This window comes from Euleptes europaea, chromosome 14 (genome assembly GCF_029931775.1).
Source record: "Euleptes europaea isolate rEulEur1 chromosome 14, rEulEur1.hap1, whole genome shotgun sequence".
NCBI classification, from domain to species: Eukaryota; Metazoa; Chordata; class Lepidosauria; order Squamata; family Sphaerodactylidae; genus Euleptes; species Euleptes europaea.
This window is the reverse complement of record NC_079325.1, coordinates 13,395,180-13,422,789: the sequence shown is the minus strand read 5'-3', so window position 1 is coordinate 13,422,789 and position 27,610 is coordinate 13,395,180.

Genomic DNA, 27,610 nt, shown 5'->3' with positions numbered 1-27,610 from the left:
CACTAGATCTGTGATTGTGTGATAACTATTGTTTTACTTTTTATCCTGTAACTAATTTTTAATCAGTTTTCTTAGGATTTTGTAAATATTGCATGATACTTTTTAACGGCCTATGGCTATACAAATAAACTCACTGGACTTGATTACAACCATACATTTTTACGTGTGAGCATGGAAATCATGGAACAAGATCTATGAGCCTAATAAGGGCACCATTTGGCCACCCAGTATCAGAATTGAGAAGCTAAGCAGGATCAGCCACAATTAGGACTTGGCTGGGAGATCACCACAGAAGACTGGAGTCACTATGCAGAGGAAGACCATGACAAACTGCCTCTGCTCATCTCTTGTTTGAAAACCCCATGAGGTGGAACGAAATGGGGTTGCCATGAGTTGCTTGCAACTCCACGGGAACACTTTATCTTTAAGTCTGTGGGCATTGCCACCTCTAGGCGGCATCCCATTGTAAGATTCCCCACCCTCACCAGCCAGTGGAGTGGAGTGTGGATAATGGGTAAAATAAAAAACGATGCCCTCTATCCACACTGTGAGTTCTCCTGGATATCTCAGTGGGAAAGGGGAGGGATTGCCAGTGTGGTGTGGTGGTTAAGAGCAGTGGTTTGGAGCAGTGGACTCTGATCTGGAGAACCAGGTTCAATTCCCACTCCTCCACATGAGTGACAGACGCTAATCTGGTGAACTGGATTTGTTTCCCCACTCCTACACATGAAGCCAGCTGGGTGACCTTGGGCTATTCACAGGTCTCTTAGAGCTCTCTCAGCCCACCCACCCCACAGGGTGTCTGTTGTGGGGAGGGGGAGGGAAGGTGATTGTAAGCCCGTTTAATTCGCCCTTCAGTGGTAGAGAAAGTCGGCAAATAAAAAAACAACTCTCCTCCTCCTCTTCCTCTTCTTCTGCTTCTGCTGCTTCTTTTTCAGAAGGGCTTTTTGTGTAGCTGGGCAAACATAATACTGCATGTAACAAAGGAGGAGAGGGAGACATGCTTTTACTGGAAGGCCAGAGACCTTCCGGAGTCCTATAACAGCCACTAATAATGGCAATACCTTAATCACAGCTTGCATTATTAATCCGGAGACCTACACTTAAAGTGGGAAGGGGAAATGTGTGGGTGAAGGGAGGGGGAAGAAGGGACTGGTGTTGCCGCTCGCCATCTCCAAATGTGCAATCAGGATTCCACCCGGAGAAGGTTTGCATTAATGTGGTGCTGATTCGCTGGTTCTCCCACATCCCCAGAGACTCTTTATCCCAGTGGCCACTTAGCCTCATCTGTGCTCTGGAACTCCATGCATTATTCAGTGAAAGGGCACTCATGCTCTAACCTATGCTCATGCAGATGATCCCTTGGAAACTGCCTCCTCCTGTGCTGGCTGCTGGGGAGAAACGGGGAAGATGTGCTACCTTCAAAGCCCCAGCGTGGGTGTCACGTCTGATATAGGAAAGACATTCCATCAGAGATCTGACAGTGCAATCCTTAATAGATGTAAAGGTAAAAGGTAAAGGTCCCCTGTGCAAGCACCGGGTCATTCCTGACCCATGGGGTGATGTCACATCCCGCCATTTACTAGGCAGACTTTGTTTACGGGGGGGGTTTGCCTGTGCCTTCCCCAGTTGTTTACGCTTTACCCGCAGCAAGCTGGGTCCTCATTTTACCCGCCTCGGAAGGATGGAAAGGCTGAGTCGACCTTGAGCCGGCTACCTGAAACCGACTTCCGTTGGGATTGAACTCAGGTCGTGAGCAGAGCTTTGGATTGCAGTTTACCACTCTGCGCCACGGGGCTCTTATAGATGTACACCCTTATAATGTAGGGTTGGCATCCTCCAGGTGGGATTAGCAGATATCCTGGAAGCACAACTAATCTCCGAGTTACAGAGATCAGTTCCCCTGGAGAAAATGGCTGCTTTGAAAAAATTAGGCATTTAAAAATGCTGCACCAGGCGATCTTATTCCTTCCCCATGCTTTTTCAAGTGGCCAAATGGCCATGCTGTTTTGCCATTTGAAAGGGGAGGGGAGGGGGGACACCATCTTCTGGTATTGCAGTAGGGTTGCCAACCCCCAGGTACTAGCTGGAGTTCTCTTGCTATTACAACTGATCTCAAGCCGATAGAGATCAATTCCTCTGGAGAAAAATGGCTGCTTTGGCAATTGGACTCTATGGCATTGAAGTCCCTCCCCACCCCAAACCCCACCCTCCAGAGGCTCTGCCCCAAAACCTCCCACTGGTGGTGAAGAGGGGCCTGGCAACCCTATCCCACGGTGTAGCATTATTAAAGGGCCCATCGGCAGCCAGGGGTCAGACCCGTGGCTGCCACAAGGTGTAGTTTTGCTCTCAGAACAAAGCCAACCATTCCCTAGCAAATGGATGTTCCCAAACTCATGTTTCCCATGATAACATCACTCCTCCTGAGGAACCTGTGAGACCTCGGATGCCCATCGCAAAGTCCGGCCCCGACTGTACCATTTGCTGCTGGAGGGTGGGAGAAAAAGCAAAGAGTTTGTGACTGCCCGACAGCAACGAAAGGTTGCCCCTCCCCAATCCTCGAAACGTTTCTCTCCTCCCCAATTGCATCAGGCAGTGTCGGGGAGCTCCTGCTAAAGCCACATCCAAATCTTTGTGATGCTTTCATGCCCTCCAAATCAATGGGAGACACATTATACCCGCTCTAGCTTATAGACGAGGAATTTGGGGGGGGGGGGAGAGAGAAGGGTCATTCTTGGGTTAGATGATGAAATGCAAAACACTGTCTGGTAACACCGGGTCGCCTGCACCCCCAAGATGGAGAACTCCCAAAGAAAGGGGTCACAGAGCTGCTTGTGAATCAGAGCCTTTATTCTGCAGTCTTCGAGGTGGGGGGGTTCCTCTTTTTTTTTAACTCTGTCATTCTAAAGCAGGCTATTTAAAAGCTGTCTGACTTAGGAGAACAATCCTCTATTCGGAATTAAACAAGTCCCTTGGCTCAAGATTGTTCCATTCTCTTTGGTGGAGCCCTGGGCAATAAATAAGACATTAATGTTTGGGGGGGGTGATTTAGGAACAAAAGCAAAGAATTTTCCTCCTAATGGTGTCAAGTGGCACAGCCTAGGCTACCCTAGCTATCAACTGGCAGGATTAATTACACCACGGACTTCAGCGTATCTCAAGGAATCAAAGACTCACCAATCCGCAACTTGACTCTTAAGGCTGATTTGCACATATATTGGCAGCCACAATTTTGCATTGCATGGCCCAGGCTAGCCTGATCTCGTCAGATCTCAGACGCTAAGCAGGGTCAGTCCTGGTTAGTATTTGGATGGGAGACCACCAAGGAATACCAGGGTTGCTGTGCAGAGGAAGGAACTGGCAAACCACCTCTGTTAGTCTCTTGCCATGAAAACCCCAAAAGGGGTCGCCATAAGTCGGCTGTGACTTGACGGCACTTTACACACACAATTACCCATCATTTGGGACTGGTGTGCACAAATATGTCCTTTACTGGATTGCTCAACTCTTGATTCCTGCACCCCCAATGTGCAGGACTGGCAAGTTACATCTGTGGCACACCAGAGAATAAGGTTGCCAACCCCCAGGTACTAGCTGGAGATCTGCTATTACAACTGATCTCCAGCCGATAGAGATTCGTTGACTTGGAGAAAATGGCCACTTTGACAATTGGACTCTATGGCATTGAAGTCCCTCCCCTCCCCAAACCCTGCCCTACTCAGGCTCTGCCCAAAAAACCACCCGCTGGTGGCGAAGAGGGACCTGGCAACCCTACCAGAGAAGTTTCTGTATTGTGGTTCAAAATAAATAAAATGGGGTGTATAGTAGGATGTGCCCACAGACTTGGCTACTACCATTGAGGGATGGCTTGTGGGTTCATGGTTGGGTTTAGATACAGAGGGTGGGAACCATCACACAGGGGGAAATGCTAGCATAACACACACCCTTTGGTTTCCGTGTTGATTTGGAGAATCCTCTGTCTGATCTACCTGCTGGCTCCCAGCAAAAAAAAAAAGTGCCCCAATATGGTGAGTGGGAATGTTCACAGCTGGCCATGCAGAAGCCCTGAACATGCTCTACTGAAGCTACACCTTTGAGCTGAACATGTGAAAAACCGTGAGATCTAAAAGTTCTATCTTCAGCTTTCGACCTGAGAGAACCTTTTCACACATGCAAGTCATTGCAGGATGCTGCTGTCAACATCTGATGAACGCACATGTGTGAGCCAGCTCTCAATGATGTCGGGATGCGTCCACCAAGAGTAGCATAGCCAAAAGAACTTTACAGCGCAAGCCTGGGCATTACTATTCAGATGTACATCTCAGGATCTTCAATGGAGCTTAATCTCAGGGAAGTGTGCATTCAATTGCAACCTTAGAGTCTTCGGTGGAGTTTCTAGTGCGCCATTATTAACCATTGTTATTGTTCATGTGATGTGATGTGTATTGAATTTTCACCTCTGGTGCTTGATAGGAACATGAACATATGAAGCTGCCTTGTTCTTTATCAGACCACTGGTTCATCAAAGTCAGTATTGTCTCCTCAGACTGGTTGTGGCTGTCTAGGGTCCCATGTAGTTAGGGTTGCCAGCTCTGGGTTGGGAAATACCTGGAGATTTTGGGGGTCGAGCCTGAGGAGGGTGGGGTTTGGACTTCAATGCCATAGAGTCCAATTGCCAAAGTGGCCATTTTCTCCAGGAGAACTGATCTCTGATGTCTGGAGATCAATTGGACATGTAGTTAGTCTTTCACATCACTTACCATGATCTTTTAAACAGGAGATGCTGGAGATTGAACCTGAGATCTTCTGTGTGCCATGCAGGTATTTGACCATGGAGCCATGTGTCTTTCTTTCCTGTGCAGCATTTGAAAACCACCTTTCACACACTTGGTAGCTGATGGTCAACTTCTAGCATCATGTTCCATAGAAAAACCACACCTGCAGTTCTCAAAGAAAAGGTCCCAGCAGAGTATGGAAATACCCGTTCACAGCTTGATTCAGAGCAGATTTGAGCTACTGGGTGTTGAGCTTCCAGGAAGGGCTGATTAAGGGTAACCTGGAAAAGTATAATGGTACACGTATCTCCATGGCTGATTGTTTTCCCAGGCATGATATTCATCAACTCTACTAGGAAATGCCTTTGCAAGCAGGCTGGCATTTGTGATAACACAGTCACATAGGGTATGCCAGCTGGGCAGGCCTTTAAAAACGAGCCGCTTTCCACGTCTGCCCATATCAATGACCCTGTGTCATCATTCTAAGGGCTTGGACTTCCCTTATCGTTCCATAGGCAATTTTAATATCTCTCGTGAGCTCTGAGAAACGTCAAAGGTTTTGTTTGTTGCAATGTTCCCATTGGCTTTGCATAGCAATGCCTTGCGTCAGTTGGCTATGGTTTCTCACCCAAGCCCATCTCCACAATGCAGAAGGGAATTGTTTTTCTACCCGATCTTCTCAGCATCTGTGAAATTGTGCATCACCGGTTAATGGCTCAACAATTTCCAAGTCCTCCCCTAGGAATATGCCTCATTACCTCGTGCCATCAAAAGAAGTCCAGTTTTTCAAGGTATCAGCAAAGGGGGGGGGGGAAATGTAGAGAAAAACAAATACTACCATCCAAATGTTGAATTCCCTTGCCACTCTCTTGCCGGCACAAACCTTCAATCGGAGGAAACGTTGGTCTAAATATAGAACTTCCAACTCAAACGCCAGACACTTCCCCCCCTCCCAGAAGTTCATACTACAAAACATCTGCTGAACAGTTTCCTATAACTGTTTTTGGACAGTGAATCAAAGAAAGGCGAAACAATGCCCCATTTTTGAGGGGGGGGGATAAGTAGGCCTTCCTCTGAGAACAGGAAGAGAAAGATGGAAATAGAAAGGAGAAGCACCAAAACATCTTGAGGCCAGACGGGGGAGCCTGCAGGTTCAGGTATCTTGGCTTCACCTGGACACTTCCTCCATTCATATACCTCAACATTTGAAAGGGGGCAAAGAAAGGACAGAGCACAATGGAAGCCTCTCTGTGAAGAAAAGCGCATGTCAGCTTTGGATGTTTGGAATAGGTTAAGTGCATGAAGTTGATTTGAAAGACAAAGTTCAGCCACAGCTGAACTCTGGACATCCGAGGGAACTCAACTAATATTGACCAAAGGTAGGGTTGCCAACCACCAGGTACTAGCTGGAGATCTCCTGCTATTACAGCCAATCTCCAGCCAACAGAGATCAATTCACCTGGAGAAAATGGCCGCTTTGGCAATTAGACTCTATGGCATTGAAGTCCCTCTCCTCCCCAAACCCTGCCCTCCTCAGGCTCTGCCCCAAAAACCTCCCACCGATAGCAAAGAAGGACCCTAACCGAAGGGTTGATGTCAGTAGGGGCTGTTTTAAAATAAGTGATGGGTTGAACACACACACACACACACACAACCCCAATGCATCTCAATTTTCAGCACAATCCTAAGGAGAGTTACTCCAGTCTAAACCCATTTGTTTCAAAGGTGTTTTTCTTTTCTTTTTTGCCATCAAGTCACATCACAGCTGACTTATTGTGACCCCCTAGTATTTTCAAGGCAAGAGATGTTTGGAGGTGGTTTGCCATTTCCTGTCTCCACATCATGTCCCTGGTATTCTTTGGAGGTCTCCCATCCAAATACTAGTCAGGTAGGGTTCCCAGGACCGTCTTTGCCACTGGCAGGAGGTTTTTGGGGTGGAGCCTAAGTAGGGCGGGGTTTGGAGAGGGGAGGGACTTCATTGCCATAGAGTCCAATTGCCAAACCGGCCATTTTCTCCAGGTGAACTGATCTCTGTTGGCTGGAGATCAGTTGTAATAGCAAGAGATCGCCAGCTACCACCTGGAGGTTGGCAACCCTATAGCCAGGGTCAGGGCTGAGAGTGTGTGACTGGCCCAAGGTCACCCAGCAAGCTTCCAAGGCACGAGTGGGGATTCGAATCTGGATTTCCCAGGTCTTAGTCCGACACCTTACCCACTACACCACACTGGCTCTCTACCTTCTCTCTATCTATGAAAGCAGGTGCAAAGAATATTGGGAAAAACATGTCTTCAGGACTCTTGAACCCATTCTCTATGTCAGGGGTGTTGAACTAAATTGTTACAAGGGCCAGATATGACATAGAATCATAGAGTTGGAAGGGACCACCAGGGTCACTTGGTCAGCCCAGGCCAGCCCTTGCCAGCCCTGATCAGGACAGGAGGGGGTGGCTGCCTCAGCTGGCTCACGGGCCGGATAAGAACTGTCAAGGGGCCAGATCCGGCCTGCGGGCCTAGGGTTGCCAGGTTTGGGGGTGGAGCCTGAGGAGGGCGGGTTTGGGGAGGGGAGAGTCCAATAGAGGCCAATTGCCAACACCATAGAGTCCATAGAGTCCAATTGCCAAAGTGGCCATTTTCTCCTGGTGAACTGATCTCTGTTGGCTGGAGATCAGTTGTAATAGCAGGAGATCTCCAGCTAGTACCTAGAGGTTTTTACTAAGCTAGTATCCCACTTGGGAACCTGTGGACATTGCTGTGGCTTAATAGTGTACCTTTGTGGACTTTGTTATATTCTGGAATTACCATTACATGGATGAGATAATATGGGGCTGAAGAAACCAAGCTGAAACGGCCGTCCCCCATCTTTGGATTTATATTCACTGGATTTATACCAGATGAACATACTATACAATTGGAACCAACCAACTTTGATAGACTTAAGAAGAGGACTTTTTTGCCTGGTTATTCTATAATCCATGTATATATTGTACATTGTGTAGTCACTGCTGTTAATGTACATTGTGTAGTCACTGCTGTTAGGTCTATTTGTCTCACACTGCTGTCTTTGATGTTTTGCACTTATTAACATTTGCATTTTTGCTACTTGGCTCTGTGCATTTGTGTACCTTTTACCCGTGCTAATTTCCAAACCATATGGTATAGGCACGGGAGTGCTTTTGTTTTGTTTATATAGTACCTAGAGGTTGGCAACCCTACGCGGGCCTTATGTTTGACACCCCTGCTCTATGGCATTATACCCCATGAAGTCCCTCCTCTCCCCAAATCCCACCCTTCTCAGGCATCCCCACCCCCAAAAAAAAATCTCCAGGTATTTCCAACCCAGAGCTGGCAACCCTAGTTGGCTCCGACACCGCTAGTCTGATCCACACATCTGTGGAGCTCCAGAAACAGCCCATCTGGCACCCTCCCTTATTCCATTCCAAGGCACCTACGCTTGTGAACCACAAAGATTATTTTAATGCGGCTGCTTTCTGCCAGCATTTTTAGGGAAACAATCGGGCCCTTGACTTTAATTTTGGCACAGCCTTGCCTTAGCTCCGGTCTACTCCTGTGGTGGTGGGTGGGTAGCGTTCGTTTCAGAGGGCTCCAGCCTCTCCTCGGAATGATGCTGTGGTCACACCTCTTTGGCTTCTTGGAAGCCGAGCTTCTCCCCATCGCTGTTTCCTGCCAAGTCACAGGATGAAGTGACGGTGTGGCTGGGAAGGACTTCAAATGGCAACGGAGACAATCAAAGATTGTCTGCCGAGCAAATTCTAAAAATGGCTCTTTGGATTAACACCGGCCTCTCCCCTGGGGCCTTTGTCATGAGAGTTGGGTTCAGAATCTGTGACGGGGAGCGATCTAATCTCACTTCCCGTGCGTCAGGGGGATCGCATTTATCCCAAACCCACTGACCCCTGGAAGTCTCGGGAGTTCTAGCTTTCTTAGGACCAAAACTCGTACCAAAAGATTGGAGTGGTTTGCTGGCAAAGACACAACCCAAGGATAACAGGCTGTGCTAAAGCAGAGGCAGGGGTGGTACCCTGAAACGTCTTGAAAGTGGAAAGTGGGCACATGGGATAGAAATAATTCAATACATATCAATTTTAAAAATAACTTTCCAAGTCCCTTAAAAAACTGTCATGAGGATCAGCAACCTTTGTGTGTGTGTGTGTGTGTGTGTGTGCGTGTGTGTGTGTGTGTGTGTGTGTTTTGGTCACAGACAGATTGATAATATTCACTGCAGTTCTGGGACCTTTTCTCCCAGTCTGCAGACACATGTGGTACAGTCCTGACACAAGTTTCATGCCTCTTCTGTAGTTTAGGAGATAATTCATTCAATAGTACTTACTCAAGTGATGTACAGAATTGCCCCTTTTCATATGGGTAAAAGTGACATACATTTCTCACCGATGTTGTCTCTCTCAGGGTGCTTGAAGCAGAAGATGGGAGGTCCAATTTGACCACTTTTGTACAGATATTCTGTACCAGCATACATTCTCCTCAAGCCTTTTCATTTCTTTTTTGTTTGTCAGCACTGTAAACCTTGCATTTTGCTCATTTTCATTGCCAGTGTGGTGTAGTGGTTAAAGTGTCGGACTAGGATCTGGGAAATCCAGGTTTGAATCCCTACTCGGGCCATGGAAACTTGTTGGTCTGATACCGTAACCTCTACGCCATGCTGGCTTTCTGATGTTGAGCCCCCCAAAAAACTTGACAGAAATGTTTGAATCATCTCAGTATCGATTTTACCTTGAGCAAGGGTTGCCAGCTTCAGGTTGGGAAATACCTGGAGATTTTGGGGGCGGAGCCTGAGGAAGGTGGGGTTTGCAGAGGGGAGGGACTTCAATGCCATAGAGTCCAGTTGCCAAAGCAGCCATTTTCTCCAGGTGAACTGATTTCTATCAGCTGGAGATCAGTTGTAATAAAGGGAGATCTCCAGTTACTACCTGGAGGTTGGCAATCCTCCCTTGGGCAGACTGCAAATCCTTTGCTAATTTAGTATAATTAGCATCACCCACATCTGAACTTGGTGCTCCTTTGAGATATTCTCCCCCCACCCCCCATGCAAGTCTCTTTGGATCACTTCGACGCTGCATCACATTGCACCGAAACAGAAACAGAAATATTTTCCCCAAGAAACTATTTGAGAACTGGGGAGTGACGGCAGCTGCCCCGATTCTCCTTCGCCCCACCCGCAGGATTCTCCCAAAGAAGTCTGGAATGAAAGCCAGGAGGACGGAAGTGGGAGGCGCAGGGCTGTGTCGAATCAGTCTGATCCCGTAACGAAGAGGTAATAATTGAAACAAGGCCTCTCCACGTGCCCAGGGAAAGGATGAGCGCAGAGAAAGCTGCCTCCTCTTCAGCCTTTCCTCCCAAAGGGGGAATAGATCATCTAGTCCTCGGCCTTAGAACTGTTGCTATCAAGTGCAGGGTCACTATTACAGGGTGGGAGGGTGCAGACAGAAAGACGGTGGCATCTGTTAGAAAGGCAGGCCATGTGTAGTTGTAGCAGGCTTGGCCACAGCTAAGGTTGCCAGATCCCTCTTTGCCACTGGTGGGAGGTTTTTGGGCTGGAGCCTGAGGAGGGCAGGGTTTGGGGAGGGTATGGTCTTCAATGCCATAGAGTCCAATTGCCAAAGCGGCCATTTTCTCCAGGTGAACTGTCAGCTGGAGATCAGTTGGAATAGTAGAAGATCTCCAGCTAGTACCTGGAGTAGGGTTGCCAGGTCCCTCTTCGCCACCAGAGGGAGGTTTTTGGGGCGAAGCCTGAGGAGGGGAGGGTTTGGGGAGGGGAGGGACTTCAATGCCATAGAGTCCAATTGCCAAAGCAACCATTTTCTCCAGGTGAACTGATCTCTATCGGCTGGAGATCAGTTGTAACAGCAGGAGATCTCCAGCTGGTGCCCGGAAGTTGGCAACCCTAACCTGGAGGATGGCTACCCTATTTGTAATTCTAGGAGATCTCCAGGTCCCACCTGGAGCTTGGCAATTGTAGTACTCACTGAGCATGCAAAGGCATAAATTCAAGGCAGCCTACATTAATTTCTGGTTACCTGTTCGCACTCCCACCCCCCCTTCAGTCTATCCTTCCTGTCTCTCTGCATGGCTTCATTATCTTTCTCTGGCACACATGTGCAAATGCAGGCAACTAGGCCTGCTCTCATTCAGGCTGGTTCTTTCCTTCCTTAGTGACTGCGGTAGATTCAGTCATTCATTCATTCCTTTCACTTCCCCGCAGATCTTTCTTTCCTAGCGCTGGCTGTATTTTTAGCCGCTTGAGCATTCTGAAGATACCAGCATTATTATTATCCTCAAGTCATGACTTGGTAAGGAAACAGGCAGACACATCTCTCATTACTGCTCGTAAAGGGTCTTATCATCCCCGAGTCAGACTCTCAGGGAGGGGGGCTTTATCTTCAACTTCCTTTTCTGAATTTCTACCTTTCTTGCGGGCTGCGCCGTTCACTACTTCTTCCCCCATGCTGGTTCTCAGCTTCCTGCTCCTAAGGCAGGCAGAGGATGAACCCATGAACTGAAGGCTTTGCTGTCTTATATTTCACAGGAGGCTAGGGTTGCCAGGTCCCTCTTTGCCACCAGCAGGAGGTTTTTGAGGCAGAGCCTGAGGACAGAAGAGTTTGGGGAGGGGAGGGACTTCAATGCCATAGAGTCCAATTGCCAAAGCAGCCATTTTCTGCAGGTGAACTGATCTCTGTTAGCTGGAGATCAGTTGTAATAGCAGGAGATCTCCCGCTAATACCTGCAGGTTGGCAACCCTAAGGTGAACTGATCTTTATCGGTTGGAGGTCAGTTGTAATAGCAGATCTCCAGCTAGTACCTGGAGGTTGGCAACCCTACAGGAGGTGTGTGCAATGTGTGGAACCCACAGGGGAAAACCAGTCCAACTTGAGGAAGGTGGGGTTTGGTGTGGGGAGGAAATTCAGTGGGGTTGCGCAGCACAACCACAATTTATTGTGACTCCTAAAGGCAGCCTCAGTGGCAAACCTGTGTTTGTTTCTGTGGAATGGCTCTTATTCTGTAGCAGTCCCTAGGGTTGCCAGATCCAGGTTGAGAAACTTCTGGAGATTTAGGAATGGAGCTTGGTGTGGGCAGAAACCTCAGTGGGATACAATGCCTTCAAAGCATCCATTGTCTCCAGAAGAACTGATCTCTGTGGTCTGGAGATGAGCTATAATTCCAGGTAGGGCTGCCAGCTCTGGGTTGGGAAATTCCTGGAGATTGTGGGGTGGAGCCTAGGGAGGGTGGGGTTTGTGGACTGGGGGGACCTCAGCAGGGTGCAATGCTATCAAGTCTACCCTCCAAAGCTGGCATTTTATCTGGGGGAACTGATCCCGGTAGTCAGGACATCTACTGAAATTTCAGGAGATCCCCAGGCCTCACCTGGAGGTTGGCACCCCTAGCAGCCCCTGAGCTGGCCTCCCTTTCTCTCCTAGGATTGCCAGCTCTGGGGTGGGAACACCTGGAGATTTGGGGTTGGGGCCTGGGGAGGGTGGGGTTTGAGGATGGGAGGGACCTCTGCAGGATATAATACCATAGAGCCCACCCTCCCAAGCAGCCATTTTCTCCAGGGGGACTGATCTTGGCCATCTTGAAATCAACTGTAATAGTGGGAGATCTCCCGGTGCCATCCGGAGACTGGCAAGCCTACTCTCTCCCCAGTGTTGTGATCCGCCACATATAAAAGTGTCTGAATCCAATGTTTGTAAAAGAGGGAGGGGTCCTTCAATAGATGGGGTTTGTCCAAGAAATCAGGCAGTTTACAATTGCAGAGTCAAAACACTCAGAGAGTGGAAGCCAAGATTTCCGGGGCTGTTCTCAGTTGCTAAAATAAAAGACAAAGGAAAGAGTGATTGGATGCCATTAATTGTCGTGAGCGGCCCAGGCCATTTTCTGCCAGCGCTCTTCTCCAAACGGATGCAATCCCAGAGTTACCCAGCCAAGCTGCAATAACACTTGTCTGCAGATCGTGTTTGTTTTAAACTCAGCCGTGCCCCCTCGCCCATCCTACTTCTTTCCTCCTTCTCTTCAACCTCCCCTCCCAGTCTCCTTTGTCTTCCACAAATTGCCCAGGTGGGATTAAAACTATTAGCAGTGAAGCCTGATGTGGAAATCTGTAAGAGCCAGAGCCAGGCAAATGATCAGGGTGATTCCTCGGGTTGCCAACCTCCAGATGGGGCCTGGAGATCTCCTGGAATTACAACTGATCTTCAGACTATATGAATTGCTTTTTAAAATGTGTTTGTTTGTTTAATATACTTATTTCACTTTTTCTGGAGAAAATGGCTGTTTGGGAAGGTGGGCTGCATGGCATTATACCCAACCGAGGTCTCTCTTCTCCCTAAACCCCACTTACCTGCACTCCATCCTCAGAACTCCAGGTCCTCTTATGCGTGGCTGTATCCCTAGTGGTCATGCCTCTGATGACTTCGAGTCTTTGTGTTGATTATGCATGCCGTTTCTGACCATCAGTGGTCACCTCGCTCTTCCCCTGCGTTTCCCGTGTTTTGCCCGTGTTTTTAAATTTGAGATAAAACATGTCCCTGAAAACGGGGGCAAAACGTGGAGAAACGCAGGGGGAGAGCAAGGTGACCTCTGACGGTCGGAAATGACCACGAGGGAAACATAGGTTTGCCAGGTCCTTCTTAGCCGCCAGCAGGAGGTTTTTGGGGCAGAGCCTGAGGAGGGCGGGGTTTGGGGAGGGGAGGGACTTCAATGGCATAGAGTCCAATTGCCAAAGTGGCCATTTTCTCCAGGTGAACTGATCTCTATCGGCTGGAGATCAGTTGTAATATCAGGAGATCTCCAGCTAGCACCTGGAGGTTGTGTAACCCTAAGGAAATAATCTCAGTACACAGCCACCAATTCGTTCACTTTTAAATATATTCTTTCTCAAGTGTTTTCTTAATTTTAAACTTTTAACTTATCATAACTACATGTACAACAACGAAGTTTTTGTACTTCGTTGATGCAGCCGTATTGTGCTACCAACCCCAGACTGTAGAAGATGTTTCTGTGCATTCAACGTCCCGAGCCTTTGTAGGTCACCTTTGAAGCTCCCCACCCCTTTACTGTGACAAGCAGCGGCTTCCCAGAAAGCAACATCTCCTGCAGAGAAGACGGTGTATTCAAAAGATGTTTCTTTTTGTGCGATAAACGCAAAAGGCGCTTCTTCTGCAGGCAGCTCAACTCTGCCCCCTAGAGGAAGCCTTGCATGGAACTGGACCAGAGGCGAAGGGCTTATCCAGCAGGCTGGACGCCAGCAGTAACGTTTAATCAGCATGCCTTGTGTGATAACCAGGCTGCCGGCAGCTGGGACAAACTTCTGAGATGCGTTTGGAAGGCCTGGCTTTGCCTGTTAGCTCCTGCCGAAGTCCTCCGGGGTTATGACACTGGCGCAGTGTCAGACAATGTCATGTTCCACATTTTTAATTTTTTTTTTACTGTGTTTATAGTCTGCAGGGTTGGAAAATTCCTGGAGATTTGCAGGCGGAGCCTAGGGAGGGTGGGGTTTGGGGAGGGGAGGCTCCTCAGCAGGGTATAATGAGACAGGAAGGCCTGCAGGCCATCCACCCACGTTTTCTTCCAAGGTGCCCTGAAACCCTTGCTCTGAAATTAAACTTTTATTTCATTTGATCTCACAACCATCCTGTGAAGCAGTCCTCTGTCTTTCCCATTACAGGCATACCTCATTTTATTTCACTTCACTTTATTGCACTTGGCAGATATTGCATTTTCGAGCAAGTCTATTGGTGACGTTTTCCCAACAGCATGCAGTCACCTTGTGTCTCTGTGTCACATTTTGATAATTCTCACAATATTTCCAACATTTTCATTATTATTACAGTACATTTTTTAGACATAATGCTATTGCACACTTTTTAAAGACATAATGCTATTGCACACTTAATAGACTACAGTGTGGTATAAACAAAACTTTGTAAACCAACATGTAAACCAGAAAATTCATGTGATTCGCTGTATTGTGATATTTGCTCCATGGCAGTGGCCTGGAACCGAACCCGCAATATCTCTGAGGAATGCTTGTATAGAGACGATATCGACATGCATGCAATGTGTTCTTGTCAGATGGGGACAGGAATGCAAGTCTGTCAGATGCAAGAGCAAGCATCGGTGGGCTGAACTCGCTGTTCTCTGTCCTATTGCACTGCTCACTGTAGAAAACAATTCAAAAGTAGGGTTTCCAGGTTGCAGGCCAGAGATTTGCATTTCTGGTTAAACATTGTGCAGTTGTGGGAGATGATGAGTCAATAGCAGACCATTTCCAGAGGGGTAGTTCGTTGCAGAAAACAAAAAAGAGTTTGGGGATGCCTTAAAGACAGATTCACAGCCCAATTCCTCCAATGCAGAGTGGACCCTGGAACCCTGACCCCGCTCCCGGCACACACTCACTTCCCCCCATATGCCCCCACCATCTTCACCATTCCCTGTGCACCATTCAACACATTTAGAATAATTTTGATTGAGTTTCTTTCCCACTATACTAACCCCATGGCTGAAAAACGATAACCGTGTTTTACAAATATTCATTACTTTCAAACTCGTTCCCTCTTGCAAAACGTGTATTGTAAAGCGTGACAGAGAGCCCTCTGATGGCCAATGTCTGCTATTTCAACATCTGGATAGTGCAGTGGAACAAAACTTTTTTTTTTTTTTTAGCAAAGTTGAATGGTTCTCAGTCAAGCGTGGCCAAAGATCCCCCCCAAAGATCAAAGTTTTTGATAGGTGTGCACAGACTTCTAGCTTGAAAAAGAGAGAGAGCACGCTGCCTGATTTCTCCCATTTTCACTATTTGCTTATGCAATGTACAATAACAGTTTCACGCAACACAGCTGTTTGAGATTATAGTGCTAACTTAGTTCCATTTCTGATAAAACCCTGATAAAATTGGATTGTCCATTAGGGTTAAACTACACATTATATGGGAGATCCATGATCACACACACAATGCTGCTTTCTACTAAGTCAGTAGGGTTGCCAGCTCCAGGTTGGGAAATACCAGGAGATTTGGGGGCAGAGCCTAAGGAGGGTGGGATCTGAAGAGGGGAGGGACTTCAATGAAATATTTCAATGAAATAGAGTCCAGTTGCCAAAACGGCCATTTTCTCCAGTTGAACTGGTCTCTATTGGCTGGAGATTAGTTGAAATAGCAGGAGATCGCCAGCCACCACCTGGAGGTTATAAAAAATACACAGCCACCACCTGGAGGTTGGCAGCCCTATAAGTCAGACCAATGGTTTGTCAAGGTCAGTATGGTCTACTCTGACAGGCATCGACACTCCAGGGTCTCAGGCAGAAGTCCTTCACATCACCTACCACCTAATCCTAGCATGATTCCCAAGTGGATTTTGGAAGAGCATTTTGGGAGACTGAAGACAGAACTGGCCAGAGGTGGATTTATGCACAAGCTAACAAACAGCAGTCTAAGGCCTCAAGTTGCGTATTTATGTGCGTGCCGTCAAGTCATGACTGACTTATGGTGGCCCCAGCAAGGGGTTTCAAGGCAAGTGAGAAGCAGAGGCGGTCTGCCATTATCTTCCTCTGCACAGTCTTCCTTGGGGGTCTCCCTTTCAAGTACTGACCCTGATCACGTGATCTGACAAGATTGGGCTACACCATACTACCTTCCCTTCTCTGAAGTTATGAGGAGCCTCTAAATTAAAAAAAAAATATTAAATTACTATTTTTGGAACAATAATGCTTTCGGGTCTGTTAAACTTGACATAGTTTAGATCAGGGGTGTCAAACATAAGGCCCGCAGGCCAAATCTGCCCCCTTGAGAACTCTTATGCGGCCCACGAGCCAGCCGAGGCTGCCACCACCACCACTACCACCACCCATTCTCAATCTGGGCTGGCGAGGCATGGCCCGGCCCGACCAAGTGACATTTATGTCATATCCAGCCCGTGTAACAATTGTGTTCAGCACCCCTGGTTTAGGGCCTCGGCATGTCTTTATCTGGCCCAAAGGCTGGTTTTGCAGTTGCTGTCCAGAAGTTGCCCCAAACAGGGGTGATTCGCTATCTAGCTCCCTCCCCCTGGCAACAGCAAAATGGGAAAGAGAGAGATGCCTCCCTTGGGTTAAAGTTTACCTTCTTGCCTGCTCTTCATATGAGATGTAGAGCAAACATTGAGATTTTGAGGCTCTCTTATGAGGATTTCAATAAGTTGAGGAAACCTCTCTGTGTGTGTGTGTGTGTGTGTGTGTGTGTGTGTGTGTATTCTTATCTCCCTTTTCAGCCAAAAACTTTTCTTATCCCTCTTTGCATCTTCTAAAACACAGGAGAGGAAACTGTGAAAGATAATTACATTTCAATACACAACCTTCCTCAAGAGAGGAAGAACTCTTAGCCGAAACTGGATCCAGGCATGATGGAGGGGTGGCGGCGTCTTCCCGCCTGCCCCCATTGGGCCCATCTAAGGCAGTCTCTATAAATCACATTCAGTATGAATCAGTCTCAAAGTCTTTATCGGGCTCAAGCCAGGTTTTCAGTCCCTCCTGAATGCTCTTTTGAACCGGGATTGCTGTTTCTCGGTTTTATGTTGTTGTATAGAATTAGTTCAGTCAGTCCTGTGTGAAATCTGTCCTGATATTTGGCTAAGTTTATCCTCATGAAAGAAAAATAACATTGGGAGGTTTCAGAGAGGGAACTGAGTTCAGTGGTTGCAGAAAAACAGCTGAGAATCTTGGGGGATGTTAAAGCTTCATACCCTAGCTGTGGGTAACTGTTTTTCCTGTGGGCAGCAGGGTCAAACATAAGACCTGCAGGCTTTATAAGGCCCAGGGCACCTTTGCAAAACAACAGACTGATTATTGAACCATTTTCAGGAAAAGGAAGCCATTGCATATGGTATCTCAAAGTCTGTGTGGTGCTGTGGTTAGAGTGTCAGACTAGCATCTAGAACACTGGTTCCCAACCAGGGGTCCATGGACCTCCAGGGGTCCATGGACCTCCAGGGGTCCGCGAGAACTAAATTAAGGTCCGCGAAACAAAGTTATAAACCCATAATAAATTAATATTTTCAATTAAAAGTTCTCTATTATAAAATATATATATTCAAATATAATTCTAAGTTTAATGTTTAACTAACAGTTATGATTAAAGTTTACTTTCAAATTCCCGGAATTTTTATTCTGAACCTTGGGGTCCCTGCACCGAACAAAAACGTCCTAGTGGTCCCTGGTCAAAAAAAGGTTGGGAACCACTGATCTAGAAGAGCCAGGTTCGAATCCCCACTCAGCCATGGAAGCTTGCTGGGTGACCCTGGGCCAGACACACACTCTCAGCCTGACCTACCTCTAAGGGTTGTTGTGAAGAAAAAATGGAGCACCGGAAAATTATGTAAGCCACTCTGTGCCCCTTTCAGTGAAAAGGTAAAGTATAAATTAAGTACATAAATAAATAAAATGAATATTCTGTACATTTTGGCAAGCAGATTCCATGGTATGAATGTTTAAGGACAGGAAACTTACCAAAGCTGCAGGAACTATTTCTAACTCCCTGAAATATTAGTGTCTGAGTTTAAATGGCTAGCTCTGGAGTATTCAGATGGAATTAACTTTTCAAGGTGAAAAAGATGTGGGTGTGTAAAATGCCATCAAGTCACAGCTGACTTATGGCGACCCGGTAGGGTTTTCAAGGCAAGAGGCGTTCAGAGGTGGTTTCTAATAGCAGATCTCCAGCTAGTACCTGGAGGTTGACAAGAATTAGCTGCAGAAAAATGCCCCACTATATATAGTACAAAAGTGTGCTGTATTCAAACAATAAGTGAATAAACATATAAACAATAAAAAACCCTATATTCGGCCACAATTCCAAAGCAAAATTAAATGTTCAACATCACTCCTTTGACTTTTCTTATAACAACAGTGTCCTTGTTCAAAGCATAGGTTAGTCAGGAGTAGTAAATTTCTTGTGTGGTGCATATGTGAACAGTGTCCTGGTTGATGCACAATCGTCCTTAGATGGAGCACGGGTCTCACCAATCTACAGGGGTCCAGGTGTCGCCTGTTTCGACCCTTTGTCTTTATCAGGAATTACAGCAAGGCAGTTAATATGTCTGCTTTTGCAATGAGAGGAAGGCCATGTTCCTCTCATTGCAGGAGCAGACATATTAACTGCTCCTAATTCTTGTCAGTGCACGTTGCAGCAGGCTGACTGTTTGTGTTGCCAGTACCTGGAGGTTGGCAACCTTAGTGGAGCTCCCTCCCTAGCCTCCGCCCTCCCCAGGCACTACCCCCCAAATCTCCAGAAATTTTCAAAGCTGGAGTTGGCAATCCTAAACTGTTCTATAACAGTCCGTCCCAACTGGATTGTGTCACCCTCACAGGTAGGGTTGCCAACCTCCAGGTACTAAATCAAAACAATGAGGCACCGCCGTGCTGCTACTAAATGGTTAGAAAAAACTGCACTGGAGACTATACGTACAAAGATAGCAAAATTCTTATTTTTATTTAAGCACAAATAAGAATTTTGCTATCTTTGTACGTATAGTCTCCAGTGCAGTTTTTTCTAACCTCCAGGTACTAGCTGGAGATCTCCCGGTATTACAACTGCTCTCCAGCCGACAGAGATCAGTTCACCTGGAGAAAATGGCTGCTTTGGCCATTGGCATTGAAGTCCCTCCCCTCCCCATACCCCATCCTCCTCAGGCTCCACCCCAAAAACCTCCCACCAATGGCAAAGAGGGACCTGGCAACCCTACTCACAGGACAATCCAATTTTGAATGAGTGAGATTTCAGATGATGCTGCAATAGCCAATTATGTGTGGATTGTCCAGAGGGCCATTTAAATGGTTGCTTTTTCACATAACCCTGAAATATGCATTGATGGGTGCATTGTCCACAAGACCATCCAGTGGCGAGTGATTGCTATTGCTCATTGATTATTGCAATATCTAATGATGTGTGGTGAAGACAAGCCAGTTGTGAACAACAGATACTGCGTAACGATATTGCAATATCCAAGCCAGTTATGAATTATTGCTGTTGGGCAACATTTGCCCAGTATCCCACAGTCTGTGGATGTAGCCACCATCAGCGGCTTCATATGTTCTGCTAGGGAGAAGTCTGAGTTCCCTTTTTAGATTTTACACTAGAAACTTGTAAAGCAGACACATTGCTTGATCATAATGGGTGAAGCCAGGCTGACCTAGCTTTTAATGCGGGTTACGTCCAACTGCTTTTTCATTTTGACATTCTTCGTGTGTTTTTTAAAAAAAGAAGCTTTCTAAATCTTGACAGCTGTAATTGATGCAATAAAAAAGCTTCTTCCTGCCCTTCATTTCATTTCTGTGTTATGTTTCAGAACCTTTTCTTGAGACAGATGAAAGTAAAATATACTGCATTAACTAGGTGGAAAGATCACTCGATGCCACCACACTGACCTACCAAGACAATTTTACAACTAGAATTCTTTCATCTTTCTTTTGATTTAGAAGAGAGAAGCACTTCACAAACGAATTTATACAATCAGAGCTGAATCAAGAGATAATGCTTTTCCTGGATAACACCACTTTGGGCTGCTGGAGAAATCACTCTGGGTTGGAGAAATCACTTTGAATGTCCTACAAAAAAAACAAAATCTCCCTGCCCATAGAAAGACAGAGTGTCAAGGAGAAGATGAATTTCGACTTTTTCTCCTGGCATGCTAGGGGTGTGTTGTGTATGGGCATTCAGATATGCAGCTCCCCGCCTGGTGTATTGGAACAACAAGTATTGATTTTGCTGATTGCATAAAGTCGTTCAGTTCCTGTTGTACTAATGTGGCAGGAAGCAGATGGGATCTTTGCAAAATACTTCAGAGCCTTGAAAACAGCGGTGGCAGGCAACAGCTCTCTTGCATGCAAATACACCCTAAAAATAAAGTGCAATTGGGTTAAAATGCAGAAAGCTTTACCTGGTTTAGCTTTAGTCTGCAGCAGAGTAACACAGAAATATAGAAACAGAGTGGGAAGGGACCTCAGGGGTCATCTAGTCTAACCCCCTGTAAATGTAAAGGTCCCCTGTGCAAGCACTGGGTCATTCCTGACCGATGGGGTGACGTCACATCCCGACGTTTCCTAGGCAGACTTTGTTTACGGGGTGGTTTGCCAGTGCCTTCCCCAGTCATCTTCCCTTTACCCCCAGCAAGCTGGGTACTCATTTTAACGACCTCGGAAGGATGGAAGGCTGAGTCAGCCTTGAGCCGGCTACCTGAAACCAACTTCTGTTGGGATTGAACTCTGTTCTGTTGTGAGCAGAGCTTTTGACTGCAGTACTGCAGCTTACCACTCTGCGCCACGGGGCTCCTTCTAACCCCCTGTACCACGCAGGAAATTCACAACTACTTCCCCCCTACTCCCCAGTGACTCCTGCTGTATACCCAGAGGAAGGCAAAAAGTAGTTATGTATTGGTACAGAACCTTCATTGTAGACATCTTAACCCTTCTTTAAACTTAGTGGCTTGTTGCTGTTGTGGAACATCTTTGGTTGGGAGCATTATTTCTGGCCATTTTGAACAACTTTTGGATCTCACCCTTGCACTGAATGGAGATTTCCTCTTTTGTAAGTTGGTAATGGCTGCTAATTGATTCGCCACCCAAATCTCCCTAGTGGTGGTACTGTTTCATAATATAGCATTCTTGAAAGTTTTCCCTCCTGTGGCAAATAGTTGCTCTGTTTGGGTGACTTAGATTGGGCAAAGGATTCAGCAGCGAAAGGGTTAAATTCTTTGCACCAACACCAGGGCCCCAATCCAAACCCCTCCCCCACAGGTTGCTTTTTGTAGGTGTGTTCTTTATTTTTAAAAGAGTAGGCACTACCTATAGAGTTGCCAGCTCGGGGGTAGGAAATACCTGGAGATTTTGGGGGTGGAGCCTGAGGAAGGCGAGGTTTGGAGAGGAAAGGGACTTCAATGCCATAGAGTCCAATTGCAAAAGTGGCTATTTTTTCCAGGGGAACTGATCTCTATCACCTGTAGATCAGTTGTAATAGTGGGAGATCTCCATCCACCACCTGGAGGCTGGTAACCCCAACCACCTACCCTCCAACATTTCACAGCTTGAAACAGAGGCAGGCTTCAGGAAGCAAACCTAAGCAGGTCTACTCAGAAGTAAGTTCCATTCTTTTCAGTAGGACTTACTCCCAGGAAAGCGTTCTTAGAAGTGCATCCTTAGTGTTTCTCTTCTCATACCAGGAAACATCTGGCCAGATGCCTTCCCTTGACTCTGTTACTTTCCCACACTCTCAGCTCTGCATGCTGTATTCAGTTGAACACATGAAGCTGCCTTATACTGCCTTATACCCCTGGTCCGTCAAAGTCAGTATTGTCTACTCAGACCGGCAGCAGCTCTCCAGGGTCTCAGGAAGAGGTCTTTCACATCACCTATTTGCCTAGTCCCTTTAACTGGAGATGCTGGGGATTGAACCTCAGGCCTTCTGCATGCCAAGCAGATGCTCTACCACTGAGCCACGCCCCCCCCCCATTAGTTACTGAATAGGCTGTCCTCCTTTGGTTTAAAACTCACATGTTATTTTGTTAACCCTTTATAAGAAAAAAATGCCTATCTAATAATGTGGTGTCTCCACTGAGGCATACTGGATGCAGGATGTGCATTGAATGGTGCCTTAAACCCAACGACCCCCACTGCACCTTGACTAAATGCTTGTGTGTGGGGGGGACTGTGGGGCATGGTCACAAGCACACTGATCCAACCCCAACTGAGCGATCACATGGGGGCAGGACGGTGGCACTGGTGGCTGCTTCCCTCCGCCCAATACATTCAGTCAACTTGTGGGGGTGGTTATGTTCCAGGCATTAATGTTTACATATATATGTATTTAGTGTTCACGCAGATGCATTTTACTACATATGCATTAGAGGCAAAATGCATCCACCCACCTGCTCAGAGGCTGAAACTTCTAGAGACGCAGGAGAGGGAAGTAGGCAAAAACAATTCTAGCAGTTCACAGTAACAAACTCTTAACTCGGCATTCCCCAAAGACTATTTAAATCAGATTTCTCTCCCTGTTCTAACAGAGCAATCTCATGCTGAATTATTCCAGTCTAAACTCAGTAGCTTTAGGCTGGAATAACTATGCATAGGGCCGTGCTGTGAATCTAGCTACCTTTAAAAAAAAAAAATCACAATTTTTTAAAAGGTGGTTTTAAAAAACATTCTGGGTGGATAGTACACTCTCAAGCCCAGAGCCTGAGGATTCTGAACCAAAGGAAAGATTGCAAAGCCAATTGGCAGACGGGTCAGGGAATTCTTAGACAATGAAACTAATTTGGCTTAAGTCTGATAAGCATTTCATCGCGAAGCATATTCCACGGCCAGCATTACTGTCTGCAATCTGGGTAGACAATGAATTTGTGAATCTGGGCAGATGGACTCAGTCACCATCAGCCAAAGGAGGGTGAAGAGAAGACACCCAACTCTGCTTTCCATTTTGCTTACGTCTAAATCATTTTACTTGCTCAGCAGCCAACCAAGATACGATCTGGGATGAATTCCAGCTGGACTCAGTCCAACACAGGCAAGCCAGAGGTACCGCTGGAAGAGACAGCATTTCTCAGAGCTTCACAAGGAGCTTGAATTATTCTGACTAACGGCCCAATCCTTAGGGTTGTCAGGTCCCTCTTTGTTACTGGCGAGAGGTTTTGGGGGCAGAGCCTGAGGAAGGTGGAGTTTGGGGAGGGGAGGGACTTCAATGCCATAGAGTCCAATTGCCAAAGTGGCCATTTTCTCCAGGTGAACTGACCTCTGTTGGCTGGAGAGCCATTATAATTGCAGGAGATCTCCAGCTACTACCTGGAGGTTGGCAACCCTACAAATCCTATGCATTTCCCTTGAGGAAGTGAATTTCTCAGCATTCCTTTTCATGTAGCAATGCATTTATTTTATCCTACTGACTTCATTTTTACCCCATCTTTCTTACCCAATGTGGACCTAAAGCATCATTGTCTGCTCTATTTTATCCTCACTACAGCCCTGTGAGGTCGGCTAGGCTGAGTGTGTGTGACTGGGCCAAGGTCACCCAACAAGCTTTCATGGCAGAGTAGAGATTCGAACATGTGTCTCCCAGATCCTAGCCTCACTCTCTAACCACTATACCACACTGGATGTCATTCTGTGTCAAACAAATCTTCTGTAAGTGAATAACTATTGTCAACAGATTACTCTGATTTTTTCCAATGTATGCACCACTTTTCCACTCTGCAAAGCAGGGGATATCTTGATTTAGGATATATCTGTAATACAACATATTCTCTGGCAATTTACCAAGGATGATCCATATTTTCTGGTATTCATAACTCACTGTTTTATCCTGCTTTTTGCCGTTTGGGGAGTGCATTTCTACGGGTGCATTTCTAAAACTTTGTTAGCAAGAATTGCTAGAATTGCCATAACTACAAATGTGTAGTACCATAGCAATTTTTCTGTATATCTTTTCCCTTTTAAAAAGCCTCTTGGATTTTTCAAGCAGGGCAGAACAGAAAGGTTGCCAATTCTGAGTTGGGAAACTCGTGGAGATTTTGGAGAGGGGAGGGAGTTCAGAAGGGATGTGATGCCAAAGAGTCCACCTTCCAAAGCTGCCATTGTCTCCAGGGGAACAGATCTTGAGATCCTTTGGAGATCAGTTGTAATTCTGGGAGAACTCTAGCCCCCACATGGAGGCAGGCAACTCTACAGGATGGACTTGTGAAAGAAAGTAACACACAGTGAACAGAACGGACTCTTTATCAGTGGGAATTAGGCATTAAATCTTGGGTTGAGATTCAGAGAGCTACAGGGATGTTTTCATTTGTGAAATGTAGCATAATGATGTTTAGAGGGTTGGTTTTATTTGATCGACTGTTTGATGGTATGCCAATAAAGGTATTGAAATTGAAATGTAGCATACTTTCCTACAAGCTTATGCCAAAGAAATGCCAGTTCAACCCAAAGAATCCCGGTTCCTGCAGTTTGACTGGGGTGCTGAAAATTCTCAGTTGGAAGATCCTTAGTTCTTTCACCTCTCATAAATTCCATTTCCAGAGTTCCAGAGCATTATTTTTAATCCTTTTCTAGGCTGCAGGGTAGATATACCAGTAATATTCTGAATAGTACGCTATTGTGTTTCTCGGTTAACACAAGGGGGCAGTGTCTCAGAACACTGCAGTATATAACTCAAGCAATGGATGGATATATACCTGGGTTGTTGTTGTTGTTTGCAAATACTTCTTCCTCACTGGCCTCTTTGCTAGCTACATGCAAACAGCAACACTTAACCTTAGTTTTGGGGTGATGCTGAGAACAAGAAAATGTTGAGGGTCGCAAAAAACTGTAATGAAACGGGGGGTTTTTCCCTCCAGAAAGAAAAGGGGGGAAAAGAATATTTCCTAAACTCCAAGTTTTTTAAATCAAAATTATTTCAATTAACATTTCAAACGTTGTCCCAATTCAGAGTCCATAACAAAAATCTTAATTATGTCCTTGGGATAAGGTTGCCAACCTCCAGGTGGCGGCTGGCGATCTCCTGCTATTACAACTAATCTCCAGCAGATATAGATCAGTTCACCTGGAGAAAACAGCCACTTTGGCCATTGGACTCTATGGGCATTTTCACACAGGCTGAATAATGCACTTTCGATCCACTTTCAATGCACTTTAATGGTCATTTGCAAGTGGATTTTGCTGTTTCATACAGTAAAATACAGCTTCAAAGTGCATCGAAAGTGGATTGAAAGTGCATTATTTGGCATGTGTGAAAGTGCCCTAAATCACTGAAGTCCCTCCCCTCCCCAAACCCCACCCTCCACAGGCTCCACCCCCAAAGCCTCCCACCGGTGGCGAAGAGGGACCTGGCAACCCTACCTTGGGAGTAAGTCCTACAGAATTGAAGGAGTAAGTCCTACTGAGCTGAAGGAGTCAAACTTCTGTGGTGGGGAGAATTAAATTCTGAGTAAGTATTCTTATGAATGCAGCTTTATAGTTTGCCTGTAAATACAACTGCTTGAAGACTCTGCTGTGTAAGATTGCCACAGGATACTGTCTACATTGGAAGCTGTAATGGTAATTTCTACACACAAGAGCCTTTTGTTTGGGTCTTCTGTAAGGGGTAAAGAAATCCTAGACTTACAGTAACCAACTCCCGGTTGGGAAATTCCTGGAGATCTGGAGGTGGAGCCTGGGGAGGGTGGGGTTTGGGGAGGGGAGGGACCTTAGCAGGGTATAATGTCATAGAGTCCACCCTCCAAAGCAGCCATTTTTCCCCAGGGGGACTGATCACTGTTGTCGGAGGGTCCACTGTAATGCTGGAAGATCTCCAGGTCCCGCCTGGAGGTTGGCAACCCCACCTAGAGTTCTCTGACATTAAGTTCCTTCTAGAGCCGTGTTGGCGAACCTATGGCACGGGTGCCACTTCCGGCACGCGTAGCCCTTTCTGCCGGCACTCACGGTTCCTCCAAGCCGCTGGCCTTTCCGGCTCTGCCCCACCCCGGATGGGGGAGGCTGTAGCCCAGGGGTGGGGAACCTCCGACATCATTGGCGGTGGCCCCCGGACTCTCCCACAGAAGCTGCCGCCATTGCTGCCGCTGGAGCGTGCGCGGCCAGCCAGGCGGGTGGGAGAGCGGGGAACAGAAGCCGAGCGCCCACACTCGGCATGGCTGGCGGCTTCTCCGGCGCCCTCTGGGCCTGTGCGGGCGGAGGGGCATGGCTGGTCGGTGGGTGCAAAGGAGGCACCCTCTGCCCCACCCTGCTCGCCTCTCACAAGCCTGTCGCCGCGCCCCACCGAGTGGCAAATCCAAGGCAAAACCTCCCATGCATAAATGGCCTCTTTCTTTTTCTGTCTCCCTCTGTCCTTTTCTTTCTCTCCCTTGCTCCATTTCTTTCTCCCTTTCTCTCTCTTTTTCTTTCTTTCTTTCTCTCCCTCCCTTCCTTCCCTTTCCCCCTCCCTTCCCTTCTTTCCTTCCTTCCTTCTTTCCCTCCAGCGGCTTCTCCAGCACCCTCTGGGTCTGTGCGGGCGGAGGGGCGTGCAGTCCTATTCCACCTTTGAAGTGCCCACAAGCTATCCTCCAAACACCTTTCCATTTGTCTTGATATGTAGAGAGAAAACACTAAGGAACTAGTTTCCAATCTCCAGGTACTAGCTGGAGATCTGCTATTACAGGTGATCTCCAACCAATAGAGATCAGTTCCCCTGGAAAAAATTGCCACTTTGGCAATTGGACTCTATGGCACTGAAGTCCTTCCCCAAACCCTGCCCTCCTCAGGCGCCACCCCAAAAACCTCCCACTCATGGCGAAGAGGAACTTGGCAACCCTAGCCTCTCCCTCTGGGCCCCCTCTGGGGGTGGTATTCAGGTTAAATTGCCGCATTGGCACTCAGCAATAAATAAGTGGGTTTTTGGTTGCAGTTTGGGCACTCGGTCTCTAAAAGGTTCGCCATCACTGATATAGCATGTTGAAGTTTAGTATAATGAAAAAAATGTAAGCTACTGCTGGTTTGTAAAAAAAAGTAAATAAAGCAATGGCGAGAAGGAGCATGGATCATGGTTTTGCTAAGAATGAACACAGGTCACACCAGTGGTAGGCAAAATGGTAAAACTGGTCTTGGGATCGAGTTGCTAGTCCCCCAATAATAACAAAATAAGAGTGTTAATTTTATGCTTGTGAGCAGCTGTTTTCAGCTTTGAATTATATCAAATCTGACACCAGAAACAGGCTAACAGATGACCTGAGTGCTGCATGTGTTGCTCTCAAACTTACAAAGTATGAGCCATGGGTAGAGAAATTATCAGCATACACACAACAGCAAAAATCACATTAATTGTTC